Here is a 27,474-nt window from a genome sequence, read left to right as displayed (position 1 = left end):
CAGCGTTTTTTCTTTTCTTTTCTTTTTTTCCCCACTGCAGTCTTTGTATATTTCACCCCGCTGATACCAGAATAAATTACATTGCAGTGTAGTCACGTCTGGAAGAGATAAAAGCATGGGTGGCCTTTTCTAAGTCTGCGCAGAAGAAAGTAATTATCTTGGTTAACTGTCTATTTGGGGAAAACAGTAGCCTACTTTGGTCACCTAACGCACAGAGAGACAACTCTGGGCAAAAAAAAAGAAAAATATAACAATTACAGTCGGCTGTGTGCCTCTGTTCCAACATAATCAGATAAGGCACCCTGACTAGAGGAAAGATTATTAACACATTTAGACCTGAGTGCAGATTCTACAAAAACGTCTTGTAAATGTAAATCATGACAGTTTTCTGAAAAACCTATGTTTCTATGTCAGAGTGGTTCTCAATCTATTTCATGTCAAGTACATTATATGTACTGTACTGTAATTGGCCACCGTACCCTCATCTAGAAATATGTTGTTCCAGGGACCCCCCCCAGAAGCAAATATTTGAGTTAATACACTGCTGGGAAAGAATATATAATCCAAGATTTGCGCCCACATCTGCTATTTTTCAACAGCTAAAGCATAAAAGATGGTTAAAGTGGTTAAAAGATATGAGGCGACACAGATGCGTTCCCGTCCTGAGTGGATTAATGCAGCTGGTGGCGAGGCTAGAGCAGGGACTTATTATAATCATTTCTGATTTGGAGTTCTTTCAACTGCATGAAACACATTTGGACGTCCTTTTCTTTTCTTTTCTTTCTGCAACTCAAGACATAACAAGAAATGGAAAGGCTTTAATGGGAACCGACGGTGCAATGTTTAAATATATCCTCTCCTTTTTGCCATTTGCACACACACGCCCGGATGGAACTCACTTTGAAAACCTGTGCTTACAAAACATATGTTTTGGGTGGATTAAATGAGAATCGCGGGACATAGCAGGTTTTTACTTGACCCAGCGGTTTCCGGGCCAGTTAAGAGTACGGCTCATTGACAATGAATGCATGGCAACAAGAACCCTCCACCAGGTGGCGCTGTGTCACTGGGTTAGTTAAGTACCCTCATCTGCTGGGCACTCTAGCGCCTTTATTTGGAAAAATGTGAGTACTTTCTCCACCACTGGACTGTGGCATTGCTGACCTTGACCTGAGCAGTCTTAGACCCCTTTTCCACCGGTTGGTTCCCAATGGGAACCGGTTCAGCCAGAGCTCCAAAATTGGTGGGAATAATTAGACCTATGTTAAATAGTTTTAGGATCAATAAATAAGTAATAAGTACATGCATACATGGTAACCATTCCACACTAGTAGCTTTTTCATATTTTCTATTACATAATGCCTCATTTGCATATTTAAAAATGGCCCTATAGGGCCAAGCCCCTATAGGGCCTATAGGCTTGTTTCCATTGTGGTCCAAATAATAATACCAGTAGACTATGAGAGCAGATGACCAAAAGAAAAAAATAATCTGGACCAACCGTCTGTAGCTTTTAAAACCCAAGTGGGAATGCAGTCTGAAGGGCAGGTGGGTGCTTTTTAACCCAGTTTGGACGGGAATTCATCTTTGTGGCTTTAGCATTTAACCACTTAAACCATTATTTTAAACTTTAGCTGTTGAAAAATAGCAGATATACAAGCTCGTAGCGTGGCACCGAGTGCCACACTACGAGATTGTAGATCTGCTATATTTTTGAAAAATCAAGAAAATGTGGCACAAATATTTGAATATATCTTCTTTCACAGCAAACGTATCTTTGCTTCTGCGGGGGTCCCTGGAACAACGTATTTTCAGACGGGGGTCAGCGGCCTGCCGCCTAATATGTATAATTCCGGGGGTCCTTGACATGAAATAGTTTGAGCACCACTGACAGAGAAACATACGTTTTTTTCAGATAATGATTTAGAAGACATTTAGTAGAATCTGGTCTCCGGTCTAAACGAGTTAAAGTGGAACAGTGTGTTCCAGGCTTGACAGATATATTTCCCTAAAGTGGGTTAATGTTGAAGGTGGGCAGGAGTCACCATTCAAGCTGTCTGAGTTCAGTATTAAAATGCTGTCCAGCTACTCTCCACTATTTTTCTTATCAAAGTAATTAAATAAATTCTTCACAGCACCTGTCTGTGGGAGATTCAGCTGTCTGGAATGTATCAAGGAGTGTATCTTTGAGCTTTATTTCAAAGTAGAACAATGGAGCACACTAGATAATATACTGCAAGGCAATCAGGTTTTTAAACGGTGCGTCTTACTCGCTCACAATTCAACAACTCGACTGGCTGGCTCAGATCAGTGTTGGTTTTGGCAGCAAATTTTAATCAGTCTTTTCAATAGTTTTCATTTAGTGTTAGTCTAGTATTTTGGCAGATTTTACACTTGCTGAAAACAGCAATTCTACAAGCTCAGCATTGCAACCGTGTGTAAATGAAGTGTAAAATGACGTGTGTCTTTTACTCATACTCTTGTCCACTAGTCCCTTCCTAACATTTTAGTCTAGTTTATTTTAGTCTGTTGACGAAATTGTCAGTATATTTAGTCTTAGTTTTATAGTCATCATAGCCTAATTTTCATTGAGCTTCCAATTTAGTTTGCATCAGTGAAAAAAAGGTAGTCGACAGACATTTTTCGTCATAGTCAACGAAATCAACACTGTGATTAATATGAATAAGAACTCTTATATTCTTCCATCCTCATATAATCCTATTTTATAAAACCAGAATGAGGTTTTTTTTTTCGGGGCGTCTGTGAACACATAAAAGCGAGACTTCACTGGAGAAGAACAAGTACAATCATTTATGTGTAGCCTATATTACTGCGAGGCAAATCCAATACTGCTGGTCATGATAGAATCCTGGCAAGATGAAAGATGTATTGACAGGGGATCTTACAGTGAGTAAACACAAAGGAGCTGTGTGGTTGTAACTGTGATGAAATAGTTTCTGTGTGGGCTGTGAGTGGAAGTTAACCCTTCACTTATCCTAACAGCAATTAATTAATTAATTAATTAATTAATTAGGTAGGCCGTGGGGGGGGGGGCAGCAGCATTTCTCTGGTTTATTGCTTGCACCGAGAAATCTTGGGTTTCTTTAATGTCTATTAATCCAGAATTAATTGTATTTTATTTATCCAGGCACTGAGTGGAGCCATCTGGTGGCGGCATGTATTCGGTTAAAGTTACAAGTGGCACATTAGCTATAGGCAATTTTGCTTCCAGTAAAGTACAGATATACTCAATAGATGTACTTAGTTAGCCTACTAGTTACACCATTGGAGAAGCTACATTGTCTGTCTGGGACAGTCTGAAATACAGAGCTAGGCTGCTGGGCCAAAAGCAATAAAATTTTTCTGTTCCTTTCCTGTTGGGATGCAACCCATATTTAAACAGGTCCCACTTATTCCAGAACAGGAATCAAAATGACTAATAAAACCCTCATCCAGACAGTGGCAGGAGTTTTAAAATATTGCATCCACAAGTACACACTAAAAGTGTTTCTATAAAAATCCTCACCTTCATGCCTCCTGAGAGACGGTTTAGCATTGCATTAGGAAGCTTTACGAATCCAATGATGAATCTTTCGCTCCAATTAAAATCCCCAGCTCGCTGCAGTTTCAGCATACACAACATTGTAAATTGGAGGCTCTGATCTGAATTTATGGCCCATCGTTGGTCAATGAGTTGAGTGCAGGTGAGCTAAGTGATTGATGATCTGCTGTGATTGTGAGGGGGTGGGGTGGGGGGATGAGTCAATCACCGGAGATGACACCGAGTGGAATCAGTCTGTCAGATGGTCCCTACTGCAGCACGGCAGTGACAAACAGGCAGGTTTGTCCCCTGATGATGGAAGGGAATGCCGAGCCCATTTGACGCGGTGAAACTGGCAGGTGTGTAGTGTAGCTTGCGCTTCCTGGTGGCAGTTTGGACGGACGGGTGCGTGCATGAGTTTGGTCCAACGTATACTAACAGTCCGACAGACAGGCATTATAGTCCGACACCCTACCCCAAAACCTCACTCACTCACTACACCCTACCTCACTCACACTCAGTCACTCCAGCATGGCAAATTATGGTGAAATTAATATGTTAGCATCTTGTGGACTTCACACAACTTACATGGAGGTCTTTAAATATGCGGCCTGAATACTGCTAGATTGGACTCTGCTATAATAAACAAACTGCAACGGTTTACATTCGGACACTGACGTTATGCGATTGCAGTTCACCAATTTCACCGTAACACCTTCATGCTGGTGTGAGCGAGTGTGAGGGAGCGAGTGGCCGAGATTTTGGGTATTGGAATTTGGCTTAAACCTAACCTCACAGGAATTAGCCATGGGTTAGCTTTAACCCATAGCTCACCCATGGACACCCATGAGTTACTTTTAAACCTGCGTATGGGTTGGTTTTAACCTGACATGCATGTCGGGAACGACGGTGTTGTCGGACTAATGCCTACAGTCGGACTGTTAGTATGTCTAACATGCAGATCGGCTGGACACCGACATTTGTGCGTTGTGATGCTTTTTGCTTTTTGCTTTGAATGGATGAAGAGCTATACAGAGTGACACCCATGCAGACAGGATGGATGGGTGGGGGGCAGGGAGCGCGCCGCGGCATCTGAGGCCGAGCGCTGTTGGGTGCTACTACCACACACCTGAGAAACATTAGTGGAGAACACGGCTCCATATGGAAATAACAATAACAACAACAGCTGCAGGACACTGCAGAAGTAACACAGTGTCTCTCTCTCTCTCTCTCTCTCTCTCTCTCTCTCTCTCTCTCCGCGTGACACATGCACTCAAAGGCCCTCATTTATCAATTCAGTGTAAAATCTGCCCCAAATTCGAGTGTGGGTTTCGTAGTACACCCACGTCGCCATGGCATTTATAAAGTGATCGCAAACAGCTGATCCTTCCTTAATTTAGTTCTGACGTTAATAAATGTGACGGCTGAAATATATCTGGCACGTCCTATGAAATCAAGCCTCGCCCTCGTTTTGCGACATGAACAACTGCTATACGACCTGGAGTTACCATGGTTACAGGTAAATTCCGGTAATTTTGACGTGCACCCATATTTTGGTGTACGCACAGTTGATAAATGAGGGCCATAGTGTGTAGTTCTGTCACAGTGTGTGTCTCTACTTTGCTGTGAATGTCACTCACAATGTTCTCACCCCCATGTCCCGTATGTGTGTGTGTGTGTGTGTGTGTGTGTCATTCTCTCTTTCTCTATGCCGCCATATTTGACTATCCTTTGATCCTTTGACTACCCCCCCCCCCTCTCTCTCTCTCTCTCTCTCCTGTCCATCTTGGAGACTGCTCAAAACAGGCCCCTGATTCACTGTGACATGAAGTGAGCAGTGAGGGGTCTTTGTAGAGGAACAGACATGGTGCCGTGTTAGACCAAGTGGATGAGACAGAGCAGGCAGGCCTCTCTATAGCCTGGACTACAGAACAATCTGCTCAACACGCTTCGTTCTGTCACGCACAGGCCCTGCCTGTCTGCTCCTGCCAAATTTTGCCTTGGCCCCCGTCCCATATATTCCTCCAAACCCATGCAGACCCCCATCCTTCTCCTTCACGCGCACGCACGCACCAGGCATCCAGGCCCGCGGGGGGAGCATGAACATAAAATGGACGCCAATATAACACCCCTCCTTTGTGCAGAGTTAGGTTTTAATGTTTCCCGAGGCACAAGATCACCCGTGTTTGACCCGTGGTGTTTGAGCCATGCCAGCGCCATGTGTCACGCTGCGGGGGCACTGGTTTACTTTAACCCATTTAGGCCTGACGTCTTCCAATGACAGTTTTCTGAAATACCTATGTTTCTATGTCAGTGGTGCTCAATATTTCATGACAGAATTATCTGTATTTGGCTGCAGACCCCCATCTGAAAATATGTTGTTCCAGGGACCTTCCAGAAGCAAAGATGAGTTAAATATGTTTGCTCTGAAAGAATACATAAGATTTGTGCCACATTTTCACGATAAAAAAAAAAAATCTGACCTACAAGCTTGTAGATCTGCTATTTTTCAATAGCTAAAGCATAACATAATGCTTAAAACACGAAAAGGGGTTCCTGCCCAGAATGGGTTAAGTGGGTTAATGGGTTAAGTGTTGATGTCAGTACTTTTCACTCGAGCACATTTTGAATTCCAGACTTTTACTCGTTACAGAGTACATTTCTCAGTATTGATACATTTACACTTTACTTTACTTTTATGTAAAAATTTGAGTGCTTTTTTTCCACTTCAGACAATAATGCCAAGCTCTATAAATAGGGACGACAGCAGGACTAAAGTGTTTAAATGGACAGAGAGGTGGACAGAGAGGATGTGAACTGAGCCTGGCATAGTGACTGTCTCTGTGGTCATTCCCCTCGCCGTGTTCACACTCTTGTTCCTTCAATTGCCATTTTCTTTCCCGACATTTTGTGAGAGACTATACTGTATGCTATTCAGTCAGAATTGCACCGTTTAATGCTCCCCTTCTTGTGCGATCTCTCTTTATATTTATCTCTTTGTCCTCCCTGCCGTCCTCCCACTTCTTGTAAGACCGCTCGGCTCTCTTTCTTGCCCCCGTGTCCGTGTCCCTGTCTCGCTGTTCCATCGAGTGATTGCGGCCAGTTGTCGTGGGATGATGGGGCGCTCATTGTTACACTATGAAAGGCCGAGATCGACTGACTGACTAGATCAGTGCTTTTTCAACCAGTGGTCCGGGGACCACCAGTGGTCCTTGAAGGGGTTCCACGTGGAGTTGGTAACCAAATGGACTCTCGTTAGATCTTTAACTCTTGACTTCAGAGTGTGAAATGGTTTAATTTTACGCTCTCATTTAATTTAATTTAGAGTTAAATTATTGTTCAAACATCTGCATTACTCATTTTATTTAATTTAGAGTTAAATTATTGTTTAAACATCTGCATTACTTTATTTACAAGAAATCTACACAATTAGAAAATGTATAGAACAATTGTTACTTTCAACGTTCGCTCCTATGCTGGTGCCACCATCAATACACCATGGACAAACTCTTATCCAACGACAACAAAATATTCTTTTGTTTTGGGTCAGAGAGGCTAAATCTCATCAATTGGCGGTCCGTGGCTCAAATGGTGAAAAAAGAATGGACCGTGATATGAAGAGGGTTGAAAACCACTGGACTAGTTGGCTGTCTGGCTGGCTAGCCTGTGACTGACTGACTGACTGACTGACTGATTTATTTAAGTTGTCTCTGCCTACTTCTCCATCTCACGCCCCGCCCCCCCCCCCCTTCTCTCTCTTTCTGTCTTTTCCCTCTGCTAAGTCAAAAGTAGGTCAGTGCAGAATTGCAGGCTCTATACCCATTGTAAATCACTGTTACTTACTATGCGATATAACTCACACCTCCTTGGGAATGCTCTCACATTTTATCCCCATAGCACCACCTGTATATTTATACAGCCAGCACTTTTTTTCTCCCTTCAAATGTGCCCGGCTCGCCGACGCGTCAAGGATAAAGAGGTAGAATTGCATTAGGGTCTGGGATTTATTGCAGACACGGCCAGAGTACGACGGTGCTGATGTCGCGCCTCACAAAACGTTTTTTATCGCGTTAGGGGATTGGGGGGGTTATTGTTATTAACCGCTGCAAATAACGGATAATATATAAGACCGCCTCCTGGTTGGTTTTACCCCGCGGTGGAGATTCATCACCAGCGTGGTCTTGTACACGTGCCAGCTGTCTCCTCTAGAGCTGCAGCCTCGCCCCGTGCATGCATGCCAGTGGTTTGCAATGTTTTTAATATCAAGACCCATTATTTATTCGGCATTTGAGCCACGGACCACCATTTTGATGACATTTCTCTCAGAGCTAAAACCGAGAAAGGTTTTTCCCAATGCCATGCTGTATTGATGTGGTACCATATAGGAGAGACAACAGGCAAACGTTGATGAAAATAACAATTAATTTACATTCTCTAGCCTAATTATGATTAACAATAATGTAACTCTTGAGAGAGTAAAATTAAACCTTCAAATGGACACTTACGGGTCCATTTGAACCCCCCTCAAGGACCACTAGTTGAAAAACCTTCACCTGTGGAGGCTTTAGACCTCCCTTTAGACCCCCCTGTGGTGGGTTTATTAGCCCCATGTCCTCAGGTATATTAGCCCTGAGGAGACCCCATGCTATTCCCCGGTGGATGTACCGGTATGTTACATCAGCCTGTTTGAAGTTTTACACATGCACACTATAGACTAGGCTACTGCACCCTATCCCCTCTCCTTCCTCCTCCACTCCACCCCGCCACAGGCTTAACAGATTGGAAAATGGACTTCTCCCGTGTATAACGATTCTGTCTCTCTCTCTCTCTCGTCTCTCTCTCTCTCCCTTCCCGTGTTTCATCATTCTTTCATTATCCAATCACGTGCGTTGGGGATAGAATTTCAATACTACCTCGCCCTAAGATGATGCATGGCTCCTGCATGAGGCTATAGCTGGTGCTATGATAGTGGAGAGAGCACGGCTTTCTCTAGAGCGACCCCGCGCTGCATGCGTCGGGGGACTTGACTCGCCGCCACATATCAAGTTTGGGGGGTGGTGGAGATAGTTACTAATGTGAATTACAGGGTATTTAGTTTGAAGCCTGTTGGTCCCCAACCACCCACCCACACGCCTGCCTGCCTGCCTGCCTGGCTACAACCTTTGAGAAAATCATATTCTCACACCTCTCCTAGCTTCTCTCCATCTCTCACTCAATCTGTGAGAAAGTGTCTGACCTATAGCTGCTACCCCCCCCCCTCTCTCTCTCTCTCTCTCTCTCTCACCTCTACCCTGACCTCCTGGGCTGCAGAACTCTTGCCGAAGGGGAGAGGGCGAGGAAAAGTCTCTCCCTATATATATCATTTTCTCTGTCATCATCATCATCATCATCTCTGCACCTCCTCCCCCAGACAGACACCACCACACCATCACTTCTTCTATCACGCTCTTCCTTCCTTCCCTCCATCCTCCCTGCCTTGCCTGCAGTGCCCCAGCCAAAAGCTGGGGGGGGGGGGGGTCTATCTTTCATCCTCATCTTGTCATCTCCCATCCATCCCCATGTCTTTAACCATCTCTCTGTGGCGGACTCTCATTCATTCCATATTATGATCGCATGAACACGCCCCCACATACCCCTGTCCCCTCCCCTGCAGCTGTTCGTCAGGAAGTGGAAATTGGAGGGACATACGTGCTGCGCTCCTCCTGATTAAAACTAGGGGTGGGACGATATATTGCCATATATCACTGCGATATATATCGTATCGTAATATTGATTAGTTAGTAGTAGTACTAGTAGTAGTAGGGCTATACCCATTGTTGTGGACAGACAAGTTGTGGACAAGTTTGGAGGAGGCAAGATTCATGTACTTACAGTATTGGCCAGTAAAATCTTGTAATATTTTAGAATGAATACATCATTCCCGATTTTCTTTTCTCCAGTTACAGATATTGTGATATAACGTTGATGAAATATTTTGCAATATATTGAATATCATGATATTATCATTATCAAGGGCCTAATATCGCCACGGATATCGCACCGTGAGGTACCCATATCGTCCAACCCCCTAATAAAACCCTGATGGAAACCTCACTGTCAGGTGAATGAGACTCGCAGGACACTGCCAAAGACACCAAGAGCTCCCAGCCAGCAAACTGGTGCTGTGGGAACCAACACATGGGCACCGGTCACAAGGACGTCCCATACTAACATATGTGGATGTATACTCAAGCTATAGAGAAAGATGCAGGAGCGAGCTGGCCGGATGTATGGAGAACCGGGATGTCATGGAAACGACGATGGAAGGCTCATATGAGGACGACCTAGAGAGAGAGAGAGAGAGAGAGAGAGACTGTCAGGTGAGAAGAAGGTGTCTGGCGCTCCCAGACGCTGTCACCGTGTATCACGAGGAGACGCGTGGTTGTCTAGACCCTCCCCGAGATCAAACGCCAGTGGTTGGGCTGGTGTATACGTGGTGACATTGAGTGTATAAAACACGGGGGAATTGACTTATAACGACTAAATTGGGGGGAGAGAAAAAAAAAGATCATAAAATGAGGATCAAACAACACCTATGTTATCCTCGTGTACCTGACACCTCCTCCCCTGGTCTCACTCTGCTGTCTCTCTCTCTCCTCCAGGTCTTCACAGGGAGCGTGAACTCACACTTGTTCTAACGGCGTGTCAGGAACCCTGACATGCTCTCCCATGCAGGCTTCACACGTGTGCCTTAACCCATTTAGGACCAGGAGACCAGATCCTATACAAAATGTCTTCTAAATCCTGAACAGTTTTCTGAAAACCCTTATGTTTCTATGTGTCGGTGGTTCTCAATATTATATTCCAAGATTTGCGCCCACACATTTTCACAACTTTTCAAAAAATAGCAGATCTACATGCTCATAGCGCGGCACCAAGAGCTTGTAGCTATTTTTCAACAGTTTAAAATAATCGTTAAAGTGGTTAAAAGCTATAAGGTGACACAGATGAGTTATTCCCGTCCTAAATGGGTTAAGCGCAGAGCTCATCTCTTCTGACTGACGCCCTGCACTGGGATGGAGACGTGATAATCCACCCTGAGCCGTTAGCAGTTATCGAAAAAATAATACTGGATGCTAATTAGCTTCCGCCTCCGTGAAGGGCATTATTAATATAATTATAATTTTTCTCGATAACTGCTCGGCTCTGAGTGGATTATCCTGCTTATACCTGCCACGGCCACTTGACAGCGATTAAAAATAATAACTAGCGTTAATTCAGATGTTGGTTAATAATTTAACTACAGTAAATAATACATCAGAACTTGTTGTTCACGGCACTATGAACATTACCTGTACTACTTACTATACTCCAGAATGAAGTGAGGGAAGCCTTGGCAACGACCTAGAAACGAGCTACCGACTGAGTCAGTCAGCGCTTTCATCTTTCAACATCCAGGTCGAAAGTTATATTGAAATACAGGTTGTTGAAAGACGAGTGCATGCCGTGATTATTATTTTTTAAAACATGATCATCAGGTATTATTATTAAATAAGGAGGAAGAAGTTTTTCAACAGTATGCATGGTTTGCCTCGTGGGTGGTGATCCAGCTGAGAGTTGAGAGTGTTAACCCCGGTTGGACGTAGTGTGTGGAAGGAACACGTTATTCCAACCAGTTCCAATCAGGCGCCCCAGCTGGCCAGGGGGAGGCAGTTTAGACACCAGGATTACTGCATGTTTTTTTGTGAGCTTACCCTATACCTTAGGAGACACAGGGAGAACATGTGAGGGTACTTACCCTACATGGGGAGAACATGCAAACTCCACACAGAAAGGTCCTTTCGCCAACCCCACCTCGGGTATGGGCACTGATGACGTGGCCCCCCAGCGCCCACAGCGTTCCCAGCAGGGAACCTTCTAGCTGTGAGGCGACAACACTATACCAACTGCGCCACCGTGCCCACCAAGATGAATACATGTTTATGATGCAAATTAATAATAATCTGCATTGTCCTGAGGCAATTCATCTTCACCATTCTGTTCAAGCAAACACCCACAACAAAACAACACAGCACAGAAAACATTGCACCAAGACAATACAAAAACATGACGTCCCCACTGCATACAGAACCGTCCTATCGGCGCGGGGCACTTTGTTTGATGCCGCGATGGCTGCAAGCAGAGCTTTTTTTCCACGGCTAGGTTCTGTCCCTTAATTTGTCCAGATGGCATGAGGTTGAAAAAGTGATGCTAACGGGGGATGATCAGTGTCATTTGATATTGACGGTGCTAATTAATTTGCATATTAATTTAGAGCGGTGCATGTCAGAGAAGTAGCAATGTGGTTGTTTGAAAACAGCTTCTTGTTTCTCCTCAGTGGCTGTACGTGGTATTATAGATATTCTGAAGGTATATCTCCGGTGTAATGTTTCCTTTGCAGAGGCACATGCCCACACAAGCAGGTGGTTTTGGCTTGTTGCCTTGTGTGTGGGCACATGCAGTGCAGTTCTGCTAGCTCAGTGGTTCTCAACCAGTGGTCCGGGGACCACCCGTGGTCCTTGGGGCGGTCCCAGGTGGTTCCCTGCTAAATGATGGAGAGTGGGGAACCAAATGGACCCTTTTACTCTTGAGAGTGTAAAATCAAACCAAATGGACCCTTACAGGTCCATTTGATTAGCTTCGTTAGGAATGGTTACGGACATTTGGACATGTAACGTGATTTTCGATATAAACTTTGAGCTTACAGTACATTATGTATATGCCTCAGGTATGCTGGAACTGAGCCACGCTCAGGATTTTAGTCTGAAGTGGTATTTACGGTCCCGTTTGGCGTTCACCGTGGTGGTGGGGGGCCCAGTGAACCCCCACCCCTCCCTTTAATAAGGGAGGGGTGGGAGGCCCGGGCTGTCAATCTTGCATTAGGGCCCGTGGAACATTCCAGCAGCCACTGGCCTCAGCCTTGCTAGAGTACATACATTAAACTCCTGGAGTGATAAAGGAGAGGCGTAGCAGTGACACACTGCCTCAGCCTGATTGACTTAAAAGTATCCTATCTCCCCCTGCAGTCTACAGCGATGTCCCTTTGGTCTAGTGGTGGTTAAGATGTTGGACTTTCACGTGGGAGACCCGAGTTCGAATTCCGGGCGTTACACAAGCAGAGGAAATGAGTGGGGATGGGGAGGGTGAGATATATATATGTGCCCACGCATATCGCCCTGATGCAGGAAGATAATGCGTCTTGGCATCCATGAAAGCAGTTTTTTTTTTATGTACCGAGGGAAGAGACAGAGATGCAAGAAGAGACAAGTAGGTAGAATGATCCTCTTTCAGGTTTTCCTCCTGGCACGTCGTCTCTTCAGGGGCCTGCATGTCGAGGGGGTTGTTGTTGTTCAGGCATATAATGATGTCTGCATGTGAGGAAAGAAAAATGTGTTTTCGGTTTATTTATTTGTTTCTAGGGAGATATAAATCATGGAAATTCTGTAATGTTGCCCTTGCCTTCATCGTGTGTGTGTGTGTGTGTGTGTGTGTGTGTGTGCACGTGCGCGTGCGTGCATACATGCGTTTGCATGTGTGCGCGTGTGTGCGCATGTGAGATTAAATTGCAGGCGCAGCGTCATGTTGTCAGGATTTAAATAATCTCCTCATTTAGGTTTTTCCTGCTCATACAGTTAGGTCGACGCAGGGTCGACATGTGTTCCCAGTTGTGTTTTTTAGCTCGTGCTCAGACAACCGAATCATTTGCTATATTAGACCAGAGCGTACAACGCCGGTGGCAAGGGCAAAAGGTCAGAGGCTTCGAAGAATCTATAGCATCGTAAAATTGGAGGCAGAAGACGATCCTTAGCTTTTTTTAAATTGCACTTTGGAATGCATAACAGCACTCTTATAAAACTGTGTTTTTTAAGGATATAGCACCTGCATGACACTCTCTTTATCCATAGGCTGTGCGTGGTGTTGGTCACTTTTAACTTTTTAATTGTTTGTCCATGTATTGTTTTTAGTTTTTAGCTCATATAAGGTTCTACATAACTGAGGGGAAACGGTATGCATATCTTTATGTATGCAAGTACATGGGAAAGTGACAAATAAAGTGATTCTGATTCTGATCCTTAGCTCCATGCCGGCAATTCTGGATCTATAGGGGCTCACTTGTAAATGTGGAAAGCATTCTCACCCTGCATCCCACCCATCTGACCACTTATTTGGCTGCCCTGTTAAGTGGGTGGGCCACTGTATGTATTTTACTGATCAATTATTTATTGTGTTCCAGCTCGGATCAATGGAAGTATATTGTTACTTTCCGATTAATTGGCATCACAATGGAAACAAGGTGTTGCAGAAAAAAATACCATGATTTGTTTAATGTTAATGTTTTATGATCATGAACATGTTTTGAGTCTCCATATACTGTACTGCATAGCTTTGTAGTTCTGCAGATAGCAAAACATTGGGTAATTGGCATCCCAGCTTCATGCGTGTGTGTGTCAAGTAACGATTGATGAGAAGATATGATGATGAATTGTTGGGTTATACAAGCACATATCTTTGTGGCGAGGAAACATTGCTAATGATGCCGAATATGGCTGCCGTTTGTTTACTGTGGCAATATCAATTTATGATACAGATTTTGACAGCAAACTTGGATTACTAGAGAGGTGCCTGTGGGGCCTCTACTTGGAACGATGCAAGTTGGAAATGCATGCCCATGACCCAATCAATTATTATGTCTGTGTCCCTTTTATGCCCAATGTCAGAATGATGACGTCAGAATGATGTCATATTTCTGTATATGGAATGTTGTGAGGTTAGAACAGGCTGAGCTCCATATATGGACCCTGAGGCCCGGGAAAGAGCCCAGGGAGAAGCCATTTTGGGGCGAATGGTTCTCGAGTTATGTGGATTACAGACGTACAGACAGACGTACTTACACACACACACACGCGCACAAAGACTTGATGCATTGAGAAGATATTAGACGTCTATTAGACAAAAGAATGCTCAGTGGGTGAAATGTGTGCCGTGCACGGCGCTCGTGACTTGTCTAATTTCCCTCGTTATGCTTTGTACTGGAAGGAAATATGAGTTTCTGCTGTATAGGACTATGCTATGTTATTGTGGCATGCTTACACACCGGAGCTGTGTGTTCTGAAACGGCTGTCCGGCCGCATTAGCTCACATCTCATGTTGGCCTTGTGCGCGGGGACCGCTAATATCTGTTTGCTGCTGTTAATACGATTTAATACTGTAAGACAAGATGAAAAGAGATTTTACTCTTTATTTTGCTTCCAAGCCCCTGCCTCCCAGCCATTTCCCTGGCACACAAATCCCTTCCTTATAACCTGTCGGATTTCATTTGGAGGGAGGCGCGCTTAGCTCGGTCGTTAGCACTTCAAGGCGCTCGGATTGGAATGAATGCACGGGCGGTGCGACAAATCCTCCTCGCATGGGAGGGATGTGTGGAATTGTGTATTTTCTTTGTTGGAAGAAAAAAATAATTCCCCCCCATCCCCAACACCACCCTCTGTGGAATATGTACTGTCCTGACATTTAATCCATTCAGACCTGATCTGAAAAACGTGTGTTTCTACAGTCAATGCATGAGGCTCTTTCATTTCATTTCATGTCAAGGACCCCAAACATTATATGTATTTGGCCGCTGACCCCCATCTGAAAATATGTTATTCCAGGGGCCTCCCTTGAAGCAAAGATTTGAGTTAAAAACGTTATAAAGAAAATATATATGTATTTTCAAATATTCATATATATTTTTTCAATAGCTAAAGTATAACATAATGCTTAAAACACCAAAAGGGGTTCCCGTTCTAAATGGCTTAACAATTAGTCCCTGTAAATGGCTCTCGGAACAGCCGCGGCCCATCCCATCCCCGCTGTGCCGTGCGTGGCATTCCAAACACCGCTCCAGTGCTTTCCCAAAACAGCCCAGAGCTAAATCACTCGCCACCACTGTTCCTCTCTTGTGAAAAAAAAAACACAATGTCTTTTTGTATTTATAGACATTGTGTTTATAGCTTGGAAGGAAGGTTCCCCCCAGGCGACCAGTGGAGGAAATTGCATGTGAGAGCGACGGTTGGGAGGTTTCGACGGACGCCGCGGGCGGTTACTGGGGAAAAGTCAAACGCAAAACGTGCAAGGAGAAAAGCATTAATGGAGGCCAAACTTAACATACGTAGTGTTGACTTTAGGTTAATGTAATCGAATTAAGTCTTAACCATGCACGCGCACACATACATTACACACACACTGTGCCAACTTATTGCCAGGGCTTTGTAGGCCTTGTATTGTGTGCTCTGAAACACTTGGAAGGGACTGTTCTATTGTAATGTGTATGCGTAGAGCATCGGCGGGCATCAGGCCACCCGTTGGTATGCAGTCAGTGTGACTTTATGTGTTTCATATATAGGACACGCTCAAGTCACTGGCTCACACTAAAGGTTCCGTCCAATTCTGCTCAAAATAAGGCGGCCGTGGCTCAGGAGGTAGAGCAGCTCGTCCAATGAGCCGTGTTATTATTATTAATATTAAAATGCATTAATAGGGTAATCAGACGTCCAGGTGTGGTGCAGACAGTCACCTGCAAACCTGCGTGTGCCATAAATAAAGTGTGTGCGTGCAGTGGGTGTGTTCTAGTGTGAGCGACACAAAGTCCTGATCCCTTCACCACAATCTCAGGAGGAAATGATTGTTTACAAGGAGCCCAGTCACTGCATGCCTCCATTTGCTTTAACATACCTCTCAAAATGCCCTTCTTATTCTTGAGCCCTTCGCATTTGTTTGCTCATTGGAGTGTGTGTGTGTGTGTGTGTGTGTGTGTGTGTGTGTGTGTGTGTGTGTGTGTGTGTGTGTGTGTGTGTGTGTGTGTGTGTGTGTGTGTGTGTGTGTGTGTGTGTGTGTGTGTGTGTGTGTGTGTGTGTGTGTGTGTGTGTGTGTGTGTGTGTGTGTGTGTGTGTGTGTGTGTGTGTGTGTTTGGGTGCAAGCCAGCGAGCATTTCTCGCTCACTTGATGCCTTATTTTCTGCTTAGTGCTCGCCAGAGCTTTGCTTGACAGGCAAGCCAACAAACGCTTACATAACAGACAGAGCCTGCTCTGTGTGCCAAGCTGCAGGCAGACAGACAGACAAGTGGTGCAGACAGACAGACAGACAGGTGGTGCAGACAGACATGGTGCAGACAGACAGATGGTGCAGACAGACATACATATGGTGCAGACAAAGAGACACGGACGGACGTGCAGACAGACAGATTTTGAGCAGTGGACTTTCAACCTTGTTCATGTCAAGGCCCAGTATTATTTATGTATCCACAGAGTCATCTTCAGACCCAAGACATAGAATATGTTGTTGTCGTTGGATAGGATTTAGTCCACAATTCCATGCTGTATTGATGTTCATACCATGCACAGGAGAGACAACAGGCAATTGTTCATCGAAAATAACAATTCTCCTACATTCTCTAATCATGTAGACTCCTGAGAGCGTAAAATGAAACACCTGTAATTGGTTTCATTTTACACCATGAAGATCAAATAAGGGACCATTTGGTTACTCTCTTGAGTAAGAGAGAGAGAGAGAGAAGGGAGGGGGAGGGAGAGTAAGACAGAGAGCCCGCCCCTCTGGCTAAACGCTGTGGTTACAGTCTGACATACAGTACATGGCACGGTATAAATCTCCCTCCCTGTCCTCCGTTCTCCTCCATGTTTGGGGCTTTACTTTGTCACATTATTGGTTCAGCTTGACGTGCTGCATTGTCAGTGCTCTAAGCATACAGCAGCCCCGCCCCGCACGCTCTGCTCTGCCTGTTCCCTTCTCCCTAAATGCTCTGCCTGTTCCCTTCTCCCTTCTCCCTAAATGCTCTGCCTGTTCCCTTCTCCCTAAATGCTCTGCCTGTTCCCTTCTCCCTAAATGCTCTGCCTGTTCCCTTCTCCCTAAATGCTCTGCCTGTTCCCTTCTCCCTTCTCCCTAAATGCTCTGCCTGTTCCCTTCTCCCTTCTCCCTAAATGCTCCCTGAAATATAATCGCCTGACAGGCGCATGCAGTCAGCGTAAAGAAAAAATAATTGTGAGACTTTTGTGTTCCTGAATGAATGGAAAGTAATCATACAGTGCGTTTGACCCGTGACGGTATCGCAGTCTCTAGTCTGGACCAAAGAAAAGTGTTGAAATACTTTCATTTATACGCTCAAAGGCCCTATAGCCTCAGCGACCTTACAGGCGTATGCAAAGGCTTTAAACGTATGTAAGTTAGATAGCATATTATGTAGACCTTCATGCACTTCATGCATAGTGTATATATACTCATAGTTTAATTATATAGATATTCCACTGCTAGCTTCTTAGCTTACATATGATTCATGATGACTATGTTTTATGTGTATGATGTATTACCATGTTTTTGTTCTTGCTTACTGTAAATTGCTCTGTATTTAGAGTGTCTGCCTAAATTGTAAATTGGAATTGTAAGGCGAGTGCTTTCGAAACAATCCATACACAATTAAGGCATGATGTCGTCCTCTCCGGACACTTCACTGCATGGCGTGGGCGGGGCGGCAGAGAATGTGCACCTTTTATGGGTCATGTTTATTTCTAATACTGTTAATAGAACAGAAACAATGTTTCATTAATTCATACAGTATAGAGGCTACACGGGGACAACAAAACCTGTCTGACACACAGAGAAACTCTTAACTGAATGTCAAATTAAAATATAGCAAAGAAAAAAGGAGTGACACTTCATCCACACTGCGCTGGCAGAGTCTATTTGAGCGAGGTTTCACCACTCCCCCAAACACTTTTATTTGTTTAGAATTAAACGCTTCTATTTATTGGTTATTTGATTGGTTCAGGCTATACGTCGCAACGCAATGGCCGGCGCTCCATGTCAGGACGGTATTCCGTGCGATATTGCCGCCGGAACGCTCGCTGCTTGCCTGTGTAGACGAGGTGTGAGATGAAGAAGAAACTCAGCAGCTCATGAGGATGTGCATCAGTGCAACCTCTCAATATGGCAGCAAGCAGCTTTCATGTTCCATGCCGATTTATCCATGCAGGCTAGTCATGTCATACATGCACATATATTATACACGCACACACCGAACACACATTCATGCACGCACATGTACACGCACACGCACATGCACACGCAACACACACTACAGACACACGTGCATGTCCTTTCATCTCTCCTCCATGCGTTCGCCCACTCCCTTTGATGTGCCATGCCCTGGAGTCTGAAGGAATAGAGTCCAAAGGAATGAAGGCCGCAGGGAGACGTCTTTCTATCGATCCCATACACTCACCTCTCCGGCTCCCTCCCCCTCCCTCCCCTCCCCACCGCCCTCCCCCCCTTCGGTATCTCCTTCAATCGCTCACCCCCGCTTTATCTGTCGCCTGCACTCCCCTCACACTCGTCTGTCTGTCCTTCAGTTTGTCCGTTCCGTCTTTCAACCCGCCTTATCTGTCCATATAACTTCCTCTCACCTCCTCCTTCGAAGTGAAGGTCGTTTGCCGTCAGCCACAGCCAAGCAAACATTCCTCCTTCCTTCGACCCACCCCTTCCCCCCCCCCCCCCCCCCCCTGCAGCCATTGGCTGACGAGTACAAAAAAATAAAAATAAACTGCACTATAACAAGTCTTTCGGCACTCAACCGCACTCATTTCATTAAATGGCCATTTAGAATGGCGTAGCCATCCACCTCCGGTCGAGTGTGTTGCCCGCTGCCAGAGTCCATTTCATGCGAGGCGCTAATCCGCTCAAGTGGAAGTTGATGTTTTGTGTGTGTGTGTGTGTGTGTGTGTGTGGGAGAAGAGAAGCTGGCTAGGTGCCTCATGGTATATAGGAGGTGTTGGCCTCACTCCATTTCTGAGAAGTGGACCTTTTATAACGCGAAAGGCCATTACAGCTGTAACTAGATGGAGTGGAGGAAATCCAATAGAGGTCTAACCTGATTGGGAGGAGCTAGCGAGGCCATGCAGGGCTTGAAGGCATGCATGCTCTGGACCACTGCTCCTCAACCCTTTTCATGTCAAGGCCCATTATTTGTGACCATTTCTGACCGAGGCTATAAGTCATTGATTTTTTTTTTGTTTTTTCTTCATGTCAAATGAAAGCAGGGAATCATGGCTTCAAATTGACATATTGATTGTTCAGTTGTTTGACCCACTATAGTTCTTATACAGAAAACAGCGAGTTGAGAAAACGGGCTTGAAATGTTCACTTCTGTGGACTCTTAACATTACACCTAGCTGCATGTTTAAGCATGCATCTAGTGCATGCTCTAGTATATGAACAGTCTGCCTGTGCTATTAACTCATTTGGGATAAAGAAATATCCTCTCCTGAACAGTCATGTCTTGCCGCCATGACTGTCTCTGTATCAAAAAAGAGTGACATTTATTCTGCATTTGAGCCACGGATCCACCATTTGATGACATTTTGCCTCTCAGACCCAAAACTAAAGAATATGTACACATTCCCATGCTGTACTGATGTTGGTACAGTGAGAACACGCAAATGTTGATCAAAATGACAATTATACATCCTCTAATTGTGGTATTGTTGTAAATTAACTTGAGTAATGCAGATGTTTAACAATAATTTAACTCTTGAAAAGTGTAAAATGAAATCAAATGGACCCGTAAAGTTAAAAAGAAATTGTTCAATTGAAAGGTAATTACATTTTATAATGGACAATTAACTTTTCGGGCAAGTGGGCATGCCCTTTGGGCAAGTAGAGCAGACCTGTAACAAGCAAGGCCCAATTAACGAGCAAGTGCCTCTGAGACCTTTAGTGTCAACCCTTGCCTTTTCTTCATTTAACACATTTAAATTAATTTAAATCGGATGCTGCCAGCATCTTTCACACTAAGCGAGTGCCAACAGATATGGCAGACTTTACAATGAAAAGCCCTGCCTTCCGTTCCCCACCAAAACCGAGAGGCTTAAATGTTCCATTCTTACCTCATGCTGGTCATGCTAAAGTCTCACTAGAAGCCTTAATATTCCAAACGAGATGCATGCTAAAGTCAGAAATGAAGACAGAATATTGCCCATCTGGTCAAAACCACAAAGAGATTAGGAGATACAACCGATTATTTTAGAGCCGCAAACAAGGAAGTGAACGGCAGTGCGCATTTGTGACTCAGCAGGGAGTGCTGGAAGTACAGAAGAAGAGGCCAACCAAAAATATATATTTTCTTTTAGTTTTTAGTTTTATATCGATCAAAAAGACCTATAGACGCCTATACACGTCCTAGGCACCCCGCGGTTTTGATGTAAAATATGTGTATACATGACCAAGGCCAGAATTGTGTTAATAATGTGCTGCGTGTTTCATCTGTGTCCACCTTTAGGACACAAACGATGGGATGGATGTGCTGTGGTCGGCGCGTGAACTTTACGCCTGTGTAATTGTGCGACACGAGGCCAGCGTTTTATAAGGTCAACACAGCGGGAGATGGAGTGGCTGTAGCCGTGGCCGCCGCGCCCGTCGCTTGTCCTTTGGTTAGAGTCCACAGTCCACATAATTAACCCATTAATTCATACAGTATAGAGGCTACACGGGGACAACAAAACCTGTCTGACCTTTTATACAGACTATTACGGCTTAACACATTCAGGGCGCGAACCCCTGTTGGTGTTTTAAGCATTATGTTATGCTTTAAGCTATTGAAAAATAGCAGATCTACAAGCTCGTAGCGCGGCACTAAATGTTCAGCAAATCTTTGAATATTATATTCTTTCAGAGCAAACGTTTTTAACTAAAATCTTTGCATCTGGGAGGTCCCCTGAAACAACATAATTTTCAGATGGGGTCGGCGGTCAATTTTATATAATTTCTGGGGTTCCTTGACATGAAACAGACACAGAACCACAGACATAGAAACATAGGGTTTTTCAGAAAACTGAAGAAGACATTTTTTTTAATCGGCCTCAAGTCTAAATGGCTTGATAACTCAGCGTTGGGGCGGATCTATGTTAGATTCCTCTGCGTGATTTTTCTATTCAATGCAGCCCCACAGGTGAGGGCATAATTCCACGTCTGTTCGCGGCTCCCTGCAGATTGTGTTCCGACGCACTCGCTCTCTCTCTCTCTCTCTCTCTCTCTCTCTCTCTCTCTCTCTCTCTCTCTCTCTCTCTCTGTGTTTCTGCCTCCTTCGTGCTCCAGCACATGTTGGAGATGATCAGCTTTGAGGCACCGCTGATGTCCAACTACATTTTTGTCTCTTTGTGTGGCCATCAGGGGGGTGGGGGGGTGCAGGTGCCTGCGTGTCTACCCTGCATGTGAATTGGGTGAATAATGAAACAGAGATATTCCTCGGGGGAAAGCCTGCAGCTCATACACAATATATATACACAACGCCTGTGTGTGTGTGTGTGTCCGTGCCGCCGCCACCACTTGATTGGCAGGTTATTAGGAGGGCTACAGTGGAACGTTGCCATCGGTGTTTGGCTTTGTGGTGTGTGTGTGTGTGTGTGTGTGTGTGTGCGTGCGTGCGTGTGTGTGGTGCGACTGTCCGCGTAGTCGTGTACACACTCACGAGAGAGAGAGAAAGGATTGAGCAGAGGCAGAGAGTAGACACAACACTGCATTATCTGCGTATAGATCTGTAAAACAGGGTTTACGCCACAAACGCCGCCCGTCGAGGAACACCTGCATGTGCTCTGGCAGACAGCCCAGTCTCTGATAAGAATCTCAGATGTGTATCGACGCTGGGGGGCCGGGGGTCTCGGGACGTCCCTGTCTGAGACGTCAGATGCAGGGCAGCTGGGGGGCATTTGGGCTAATTGATGAGCTCTCCAGATAATGTATGTATGCAGGATGCCTTCTGTTCTGTTCTGTGGGGATGCTTCCTATATCTTATCAGCGTGTCAAACTGTCTTTTAACAGCAACACTAGCTATTCATTCACATTACTGTACATTGTGATGGTCAAAGGAGAAAGGGACCTCCATATATGCAGATCTAGGTGATCTTAAACCGCTTATCCTTAGTCAGGTCGTGGGGACAACAGCTCTACCAGAGTGCTCCAGACTTCCTTCTCCAGAGCAACATTAGTGACTTCCTCCTGGGGGATTCTGAGAAGTTCCAAGGCCAGTGAGTCGATGTATTTCCTCCAATTGCGCATTTGGTCTGCCCTGGAGTCTCCTCCTAGTGGGACGTGCGTCGAGGACCTCCCTAGGGAGGCGCCCGAGATGCATCCTAACCAGATGCCCGAACCACCTCAGCTGACTCCTTTCCAGACGAAGGAGCAGCGGTTCTACTCCGAGTCTCTCTCGTGTGATTGAACTTCTCACCCTATCTCTAAGGGAGATGCCAGCCACCCGCCGAAGAAAACTCATTTTGGCACGCTTGTATTCGCGACCTTATTCTTTCGGTCATGACCCTCACTTCATGACCATAGGTGAGAGTGACCATCAGATTGCTCGGTAGACGGAGAGCTTTGCCTTCTGGCTCAACTCTTTCTTTTTATTTTTTTATTTGTAAGATGTGTGAACACAAATTGACGCTGACCCATAAATAGACGTGCGAATGTTCCATCTCACCACGTTCCACCACCCCAACCTCACCCTCCCCTCCTCACCCCTCCACACCCCCCACCCCTCTCTCTCTCTGCACATAGCAATCTTGTGAAAGCGTTGTATTACTGTCCAATCAGACAGAGAGCGGCTGGCTATTTCCACACATGATACAGAGAGAGAGCTACAGGAAAAAAATAAAAGGTTATATCAGAGGCAGGAAGAGCGACACCGACATTGTCGTTAGACAGCTATGATGACTAAAACTAAGACTAAATATACTGACAATTTCGTCAACAAATCCAGAGATCCAGTATACTGTAAGTCATTTTACACTTGGGTTGCATGCTGAATATAGCCGATTTACAAGCTCATAACACAAAAACATTCCAGGTGACTAAAATGTCACCTGGAATGGGGCACGCTACACCTGGGCAGAGGGCACAGGGAAAACATGGGGGTGAGCAGAAATGGAACGGCAGCTTACTTATGACTTACGGCCGGGCTACACCAGGCTTTTCGCTCGCGTTTACGCACACACACAAGGCCCACATACGCGCACTTAAAATTGGACTGGACCTATAAGTGCGTGTGCACGTGTATGCATAATATACAGTACGTGTAAACGCGCACAAAATCTCCCGGTGTAGCCCGGCCCTGAGTCAGTCAGTTCACCCAGGTTCCAAATGGGCAGTGAAACGGCTCAGTTCAATCCCTGCAGTGAAATCACTGTGTCTTTGAACACTGTCCAGACCAGGGTCAGGGTCAATAGGCTATAGTACACCACAGCGGAGATGATTGGGATGATCAAAGCCGTGAATCCACAGATCATTCCTAATTATATTTTCAACCTTCCCCGTCTCTCCATGACCTCCTTTTATATAGGTTTGTTCTCCTTAACCACTTAACCCATTCTGACCTGAGATCAGATTCATACGAGATTTCCACTGGACACACACTGGTCTGATTAACCCATTCTGACCAGAGATCAGATTCTAAAAAATGTCAGTCGTTCTTCGATTTTTCAAAAATAGCAGACCTACAAGCTCGTAGCGCGCCACTCGGTGGCGCTCTATGAGCTTGACATGATGCTTGACATGATGCCAACACCAAAATGGGTTCCCGTTCAGAATGGGTTAAAGCGATACTATGTCACTTTTTTGTAGTAATTCCACGACTGGTTGACAAGTGGTGCTATACTTGCCTGGGTCCATAAACAACAACATAGGGTATAGGCGACGCTCTCAATAGAATACGAAGTGAGAAGATTAAGTGACATAGAATACCACCATCAACACCTGAAGGTCTAACTTGTATGTCTCTCCTGCATGCAGCACGCAGGCATGCTTTAATTAGCTCCGTAGTGGTGAAAGTGCAAGCACTCTATACGTGGGGGACCCACCGAGGGTTCGACTATGTCTTTTGCCAAGTGTCCGCCCCGAATAGGGACGATACTACGATAGGGTTCACGGGTTTCCAACCACCTTCCTCTCTCTCTCTCTGTGCCGTGTGTGAGCGGTCGGATGGACTCAAATAGGCCAACCTAATTGCTGACAGTGCTCAGCAGTGTTCTCTCCAGGTACAGTATGTGTCACAGAGCTGAGCATGGATATGTTGTCCCTCCCCCCCACCAGTGTTGTTTTTGGCAGCAAATTTCTATTTTAGTTTAGTCATAATAGTCTTTGGAATGAAAGTCCAGTTTTAGTCAACAATATATCATAAGATTTTAAATGTCGACTAAAATGTGTTTTGCCAGGCCTTAATACCGTCGTAATGGCTGGTTTTACGCTTTGTGAAAATAGCTGATCTACAAGCTCAACGCGTCGCTAGCTTGTAGATCTGCTTTTTTCAGCATGCAAGTTTAAAATGACTTAGACTGGATCTCTTGTCCACTAGTCCCTTTTTTAGTCTAGTTTATATTTGTTGTCGGAATTGTCAATACATTTAGTCTTAGTTTTAGTCATCATAGCTTATAGTTTTCATGTAGTTTCCATGTAGTTTTCGTCAGTGAAAAAAGGTAGTCGACGAACATTTTTCGTCATAGTATTAGTCGGCAAAATCAACACCGCCCCCTACTGTTCCTATAGCTGTCTTCTTTATAGCCGTCGGCCCTGCCCACTTGGCTGAATGCCAGTTTATATTGTGAGAGAGAGAGTGTCAGGGGTGTGTGTTCGCCCGCCAAGGTGTGTCTACATGTGTGTCTCTGCTGCTTCAAACGACCTTTTGAAGAAACTTTTTGGTACAGTCAATGTCTGATCGTTCACTGTCCTTCCCTTCGTACCAACCAACCACCTGCAGGTGAATGCAGGTGAAGCATAATAGAGCAGCCATCGTTTAAAAGGAATCAATATCGCTGTCTCTCTCTCGCCTTAACAACTTCAAAGAAGAGGCCTTGCGCTGATGCAATAATAGGCCCACATGAAGTCTGCCCGAGCCGTCTGTATGTTATTGGGTTTATTGAATGAAAGGAGGTCGGCGAGTTTCGGAATGACCAGAGAGTTTGCAAGACAAGTGTGTGTGTGGGTGTGTGTGTGTGGGGGTGTGTGCGTGTGTGTGTGTGGGTCTGTCATGTATTTTTTTTTCTCTATCTCCGTTTCTTTGCGCTTTTCAGTTCTCTGAGTCTAGCCTATTTTCTGCCGGCCTTTCATGTTGCGAATCCCCAGGAGCCCTCTTTGGCAGGCCGCTTTGACAGACATTGTTTGCGGCGCGCGGGGCCGCGTGAGAAATAAATCGCTTGTGTCCGCGCCTTGACGATGTGACCTGCTTATCCCTTATAGCAGCTAGTGGACGCCAGTGCATGCATGACCTAGAATCCACCACCGGCCCCCAAATCAATGGCCGCGGCGGCGCTCACAAAGAAGCCATCCCAAAATGATTAACTCAATCCCAAACAGGCACTTCCTCTCCCCCTTCTGCCCAGTGCCTGCGTACAGAAGAGAGAGAGCATGCAGGCAAAAAGCGGAGAAAGATGAAGAATACAAATCAATAGGTTTTTCATTACCATTGTGTGACTCGCCCGGTCGTCTCCGATTATTCTTTCCTCTCCTGGATCCGCTGCATGCACGCACACACGGCGAAATGCCATTTATTCTCTCCCTCTCTGGCCAAATTATACCAAAGCCAGCCTCCCATATGACTGCATAATAATTACAGGGCGTGCCAGCGTGTCTTTTGATGTATCGCTTGATGCTCCGTCCGTCGGCCCACCGCCCAGGCCTCCCGCCTCCATGCAGGTGGAATTGATTAGCCCGGATCGATGTGCACCCGAGCTAATTGGACAAAAGTAATAAATATTAGTGACTTCTTCTCCAGCGATGCGAAGCAAATGGATGCAACGGAGCGCCTTTTTTGCATCACGCTGATATCCCATTCAGGACGGCAACGCCCCTTCGGTGTTTTAAGCATTATGTCAGAGCTTATATTTTGTTTTAAATCTTGAAAATGTGGCGAATGTTTTTTTTCCCTCAAATCTTTGCTTCTGGGGGGGTCCCTGGAACAACACATTTTCAGATGGGGTTCGGCGGCCAATTACATATAATTGTTGGGGTCCTTGACCATAAAATCATTTGAAAACCACTGACATATATATTTATTTTTTCAGAAAACTGTCACAATCTTTTGTGACATTGACATGTTGTAGAATCTGGTCTCAGTCCTAAATGGATTATTTCATTGCTAGTGCGAAGAGCAGATCGCTTGATTAGAGGAGCGCCCCAGAGTGAAGGTCAGAGAAATCCATACTCAACCGTGCTGCTGTTTTTGGTCTGTCAACGACTGTGGTAATTTACTCTTAACTTGCATATTTTTGACAAGTGGAAGGTCCAGAGAGAATCTGTTTTGTTCAGGGTCTGTTGGTCTGTTGGAGAGCTAGAGCACGCACGCAGACACACACAATCTCCTTGATGTGGTTTCATTCTCTTGTCCTCTCTCCTTCACCTCTGCCCCTTCCTAATGGTGCGTTCATGCCAAGTGGGAACTGGAACATTTCCAGCATCAGAATAGGTGAAGTCCATACGAACGGAATGTCCAGCTTGTATAATTCCTGGCCTGAAACTGTTCTCTAAGGATGTTTGGGTGGTGCATGTGGGGAAAAGTACCTGCCCAACACCGCAGAGTACGGCTTCCAATTCCCTGCAGTGCATCCGGTTTGGCCGAGTGTCCGAATGTATGAACACAAGTTCCAGTTTTTGGGAGAGGGAGGCTAGGTGTGTGGAGAGTTAATTAGCATAATGACTAAATTGGGAGAGAAAAAGGCTAAAGATATCCTACTATTCTAAACGTTTAAATTTAAAAAAAATGCAAAATGACGATGGTCAAGAAAGAGTGTTTATACCAATAAGGTCCATGATGTCATGCCCAGTAATGGTGGAAACATGGAAATAAGTCTGTTAATTCCATCCATTATTGTACAAAATGAATGGA

The 27,474-nt window shown here is 45.1% G+C and overlaps 1 protein-coding gene across 1 annotated transcript in view; it reads left to right on the top strand.

Annotated features, from left to right (window-relative positions):
- nrxn2b (neurexin 2b) overlaps positions 1 to 27,474 on the top strand; it is a gene marked incomplete at its 3' end in the record, with an annotated part of 769,013 nt that overhangs the window by 603,775 nt on the left and 137,764 nt on the right. The gene's annotated exons all lie outside the window — the stretch shown is intronic.

The sequence above is a fragment of the Protomyctophum bolini genome, assembly GCF_963924005.1.
Source record: "Protomyctophum bolini genome assembly, chromosome: 20".
NCBI classification, from domain to species: domain Eukaryota; kingdom Metazoa; phylum Chordata; class Actinopteri; order Myctophiformes; family Myctophidae; genus Protomyctophum; species Protomyctophum bolini.
This window is presented reverse-complemented; position numbering and strand designations above follow the sequence as displayed.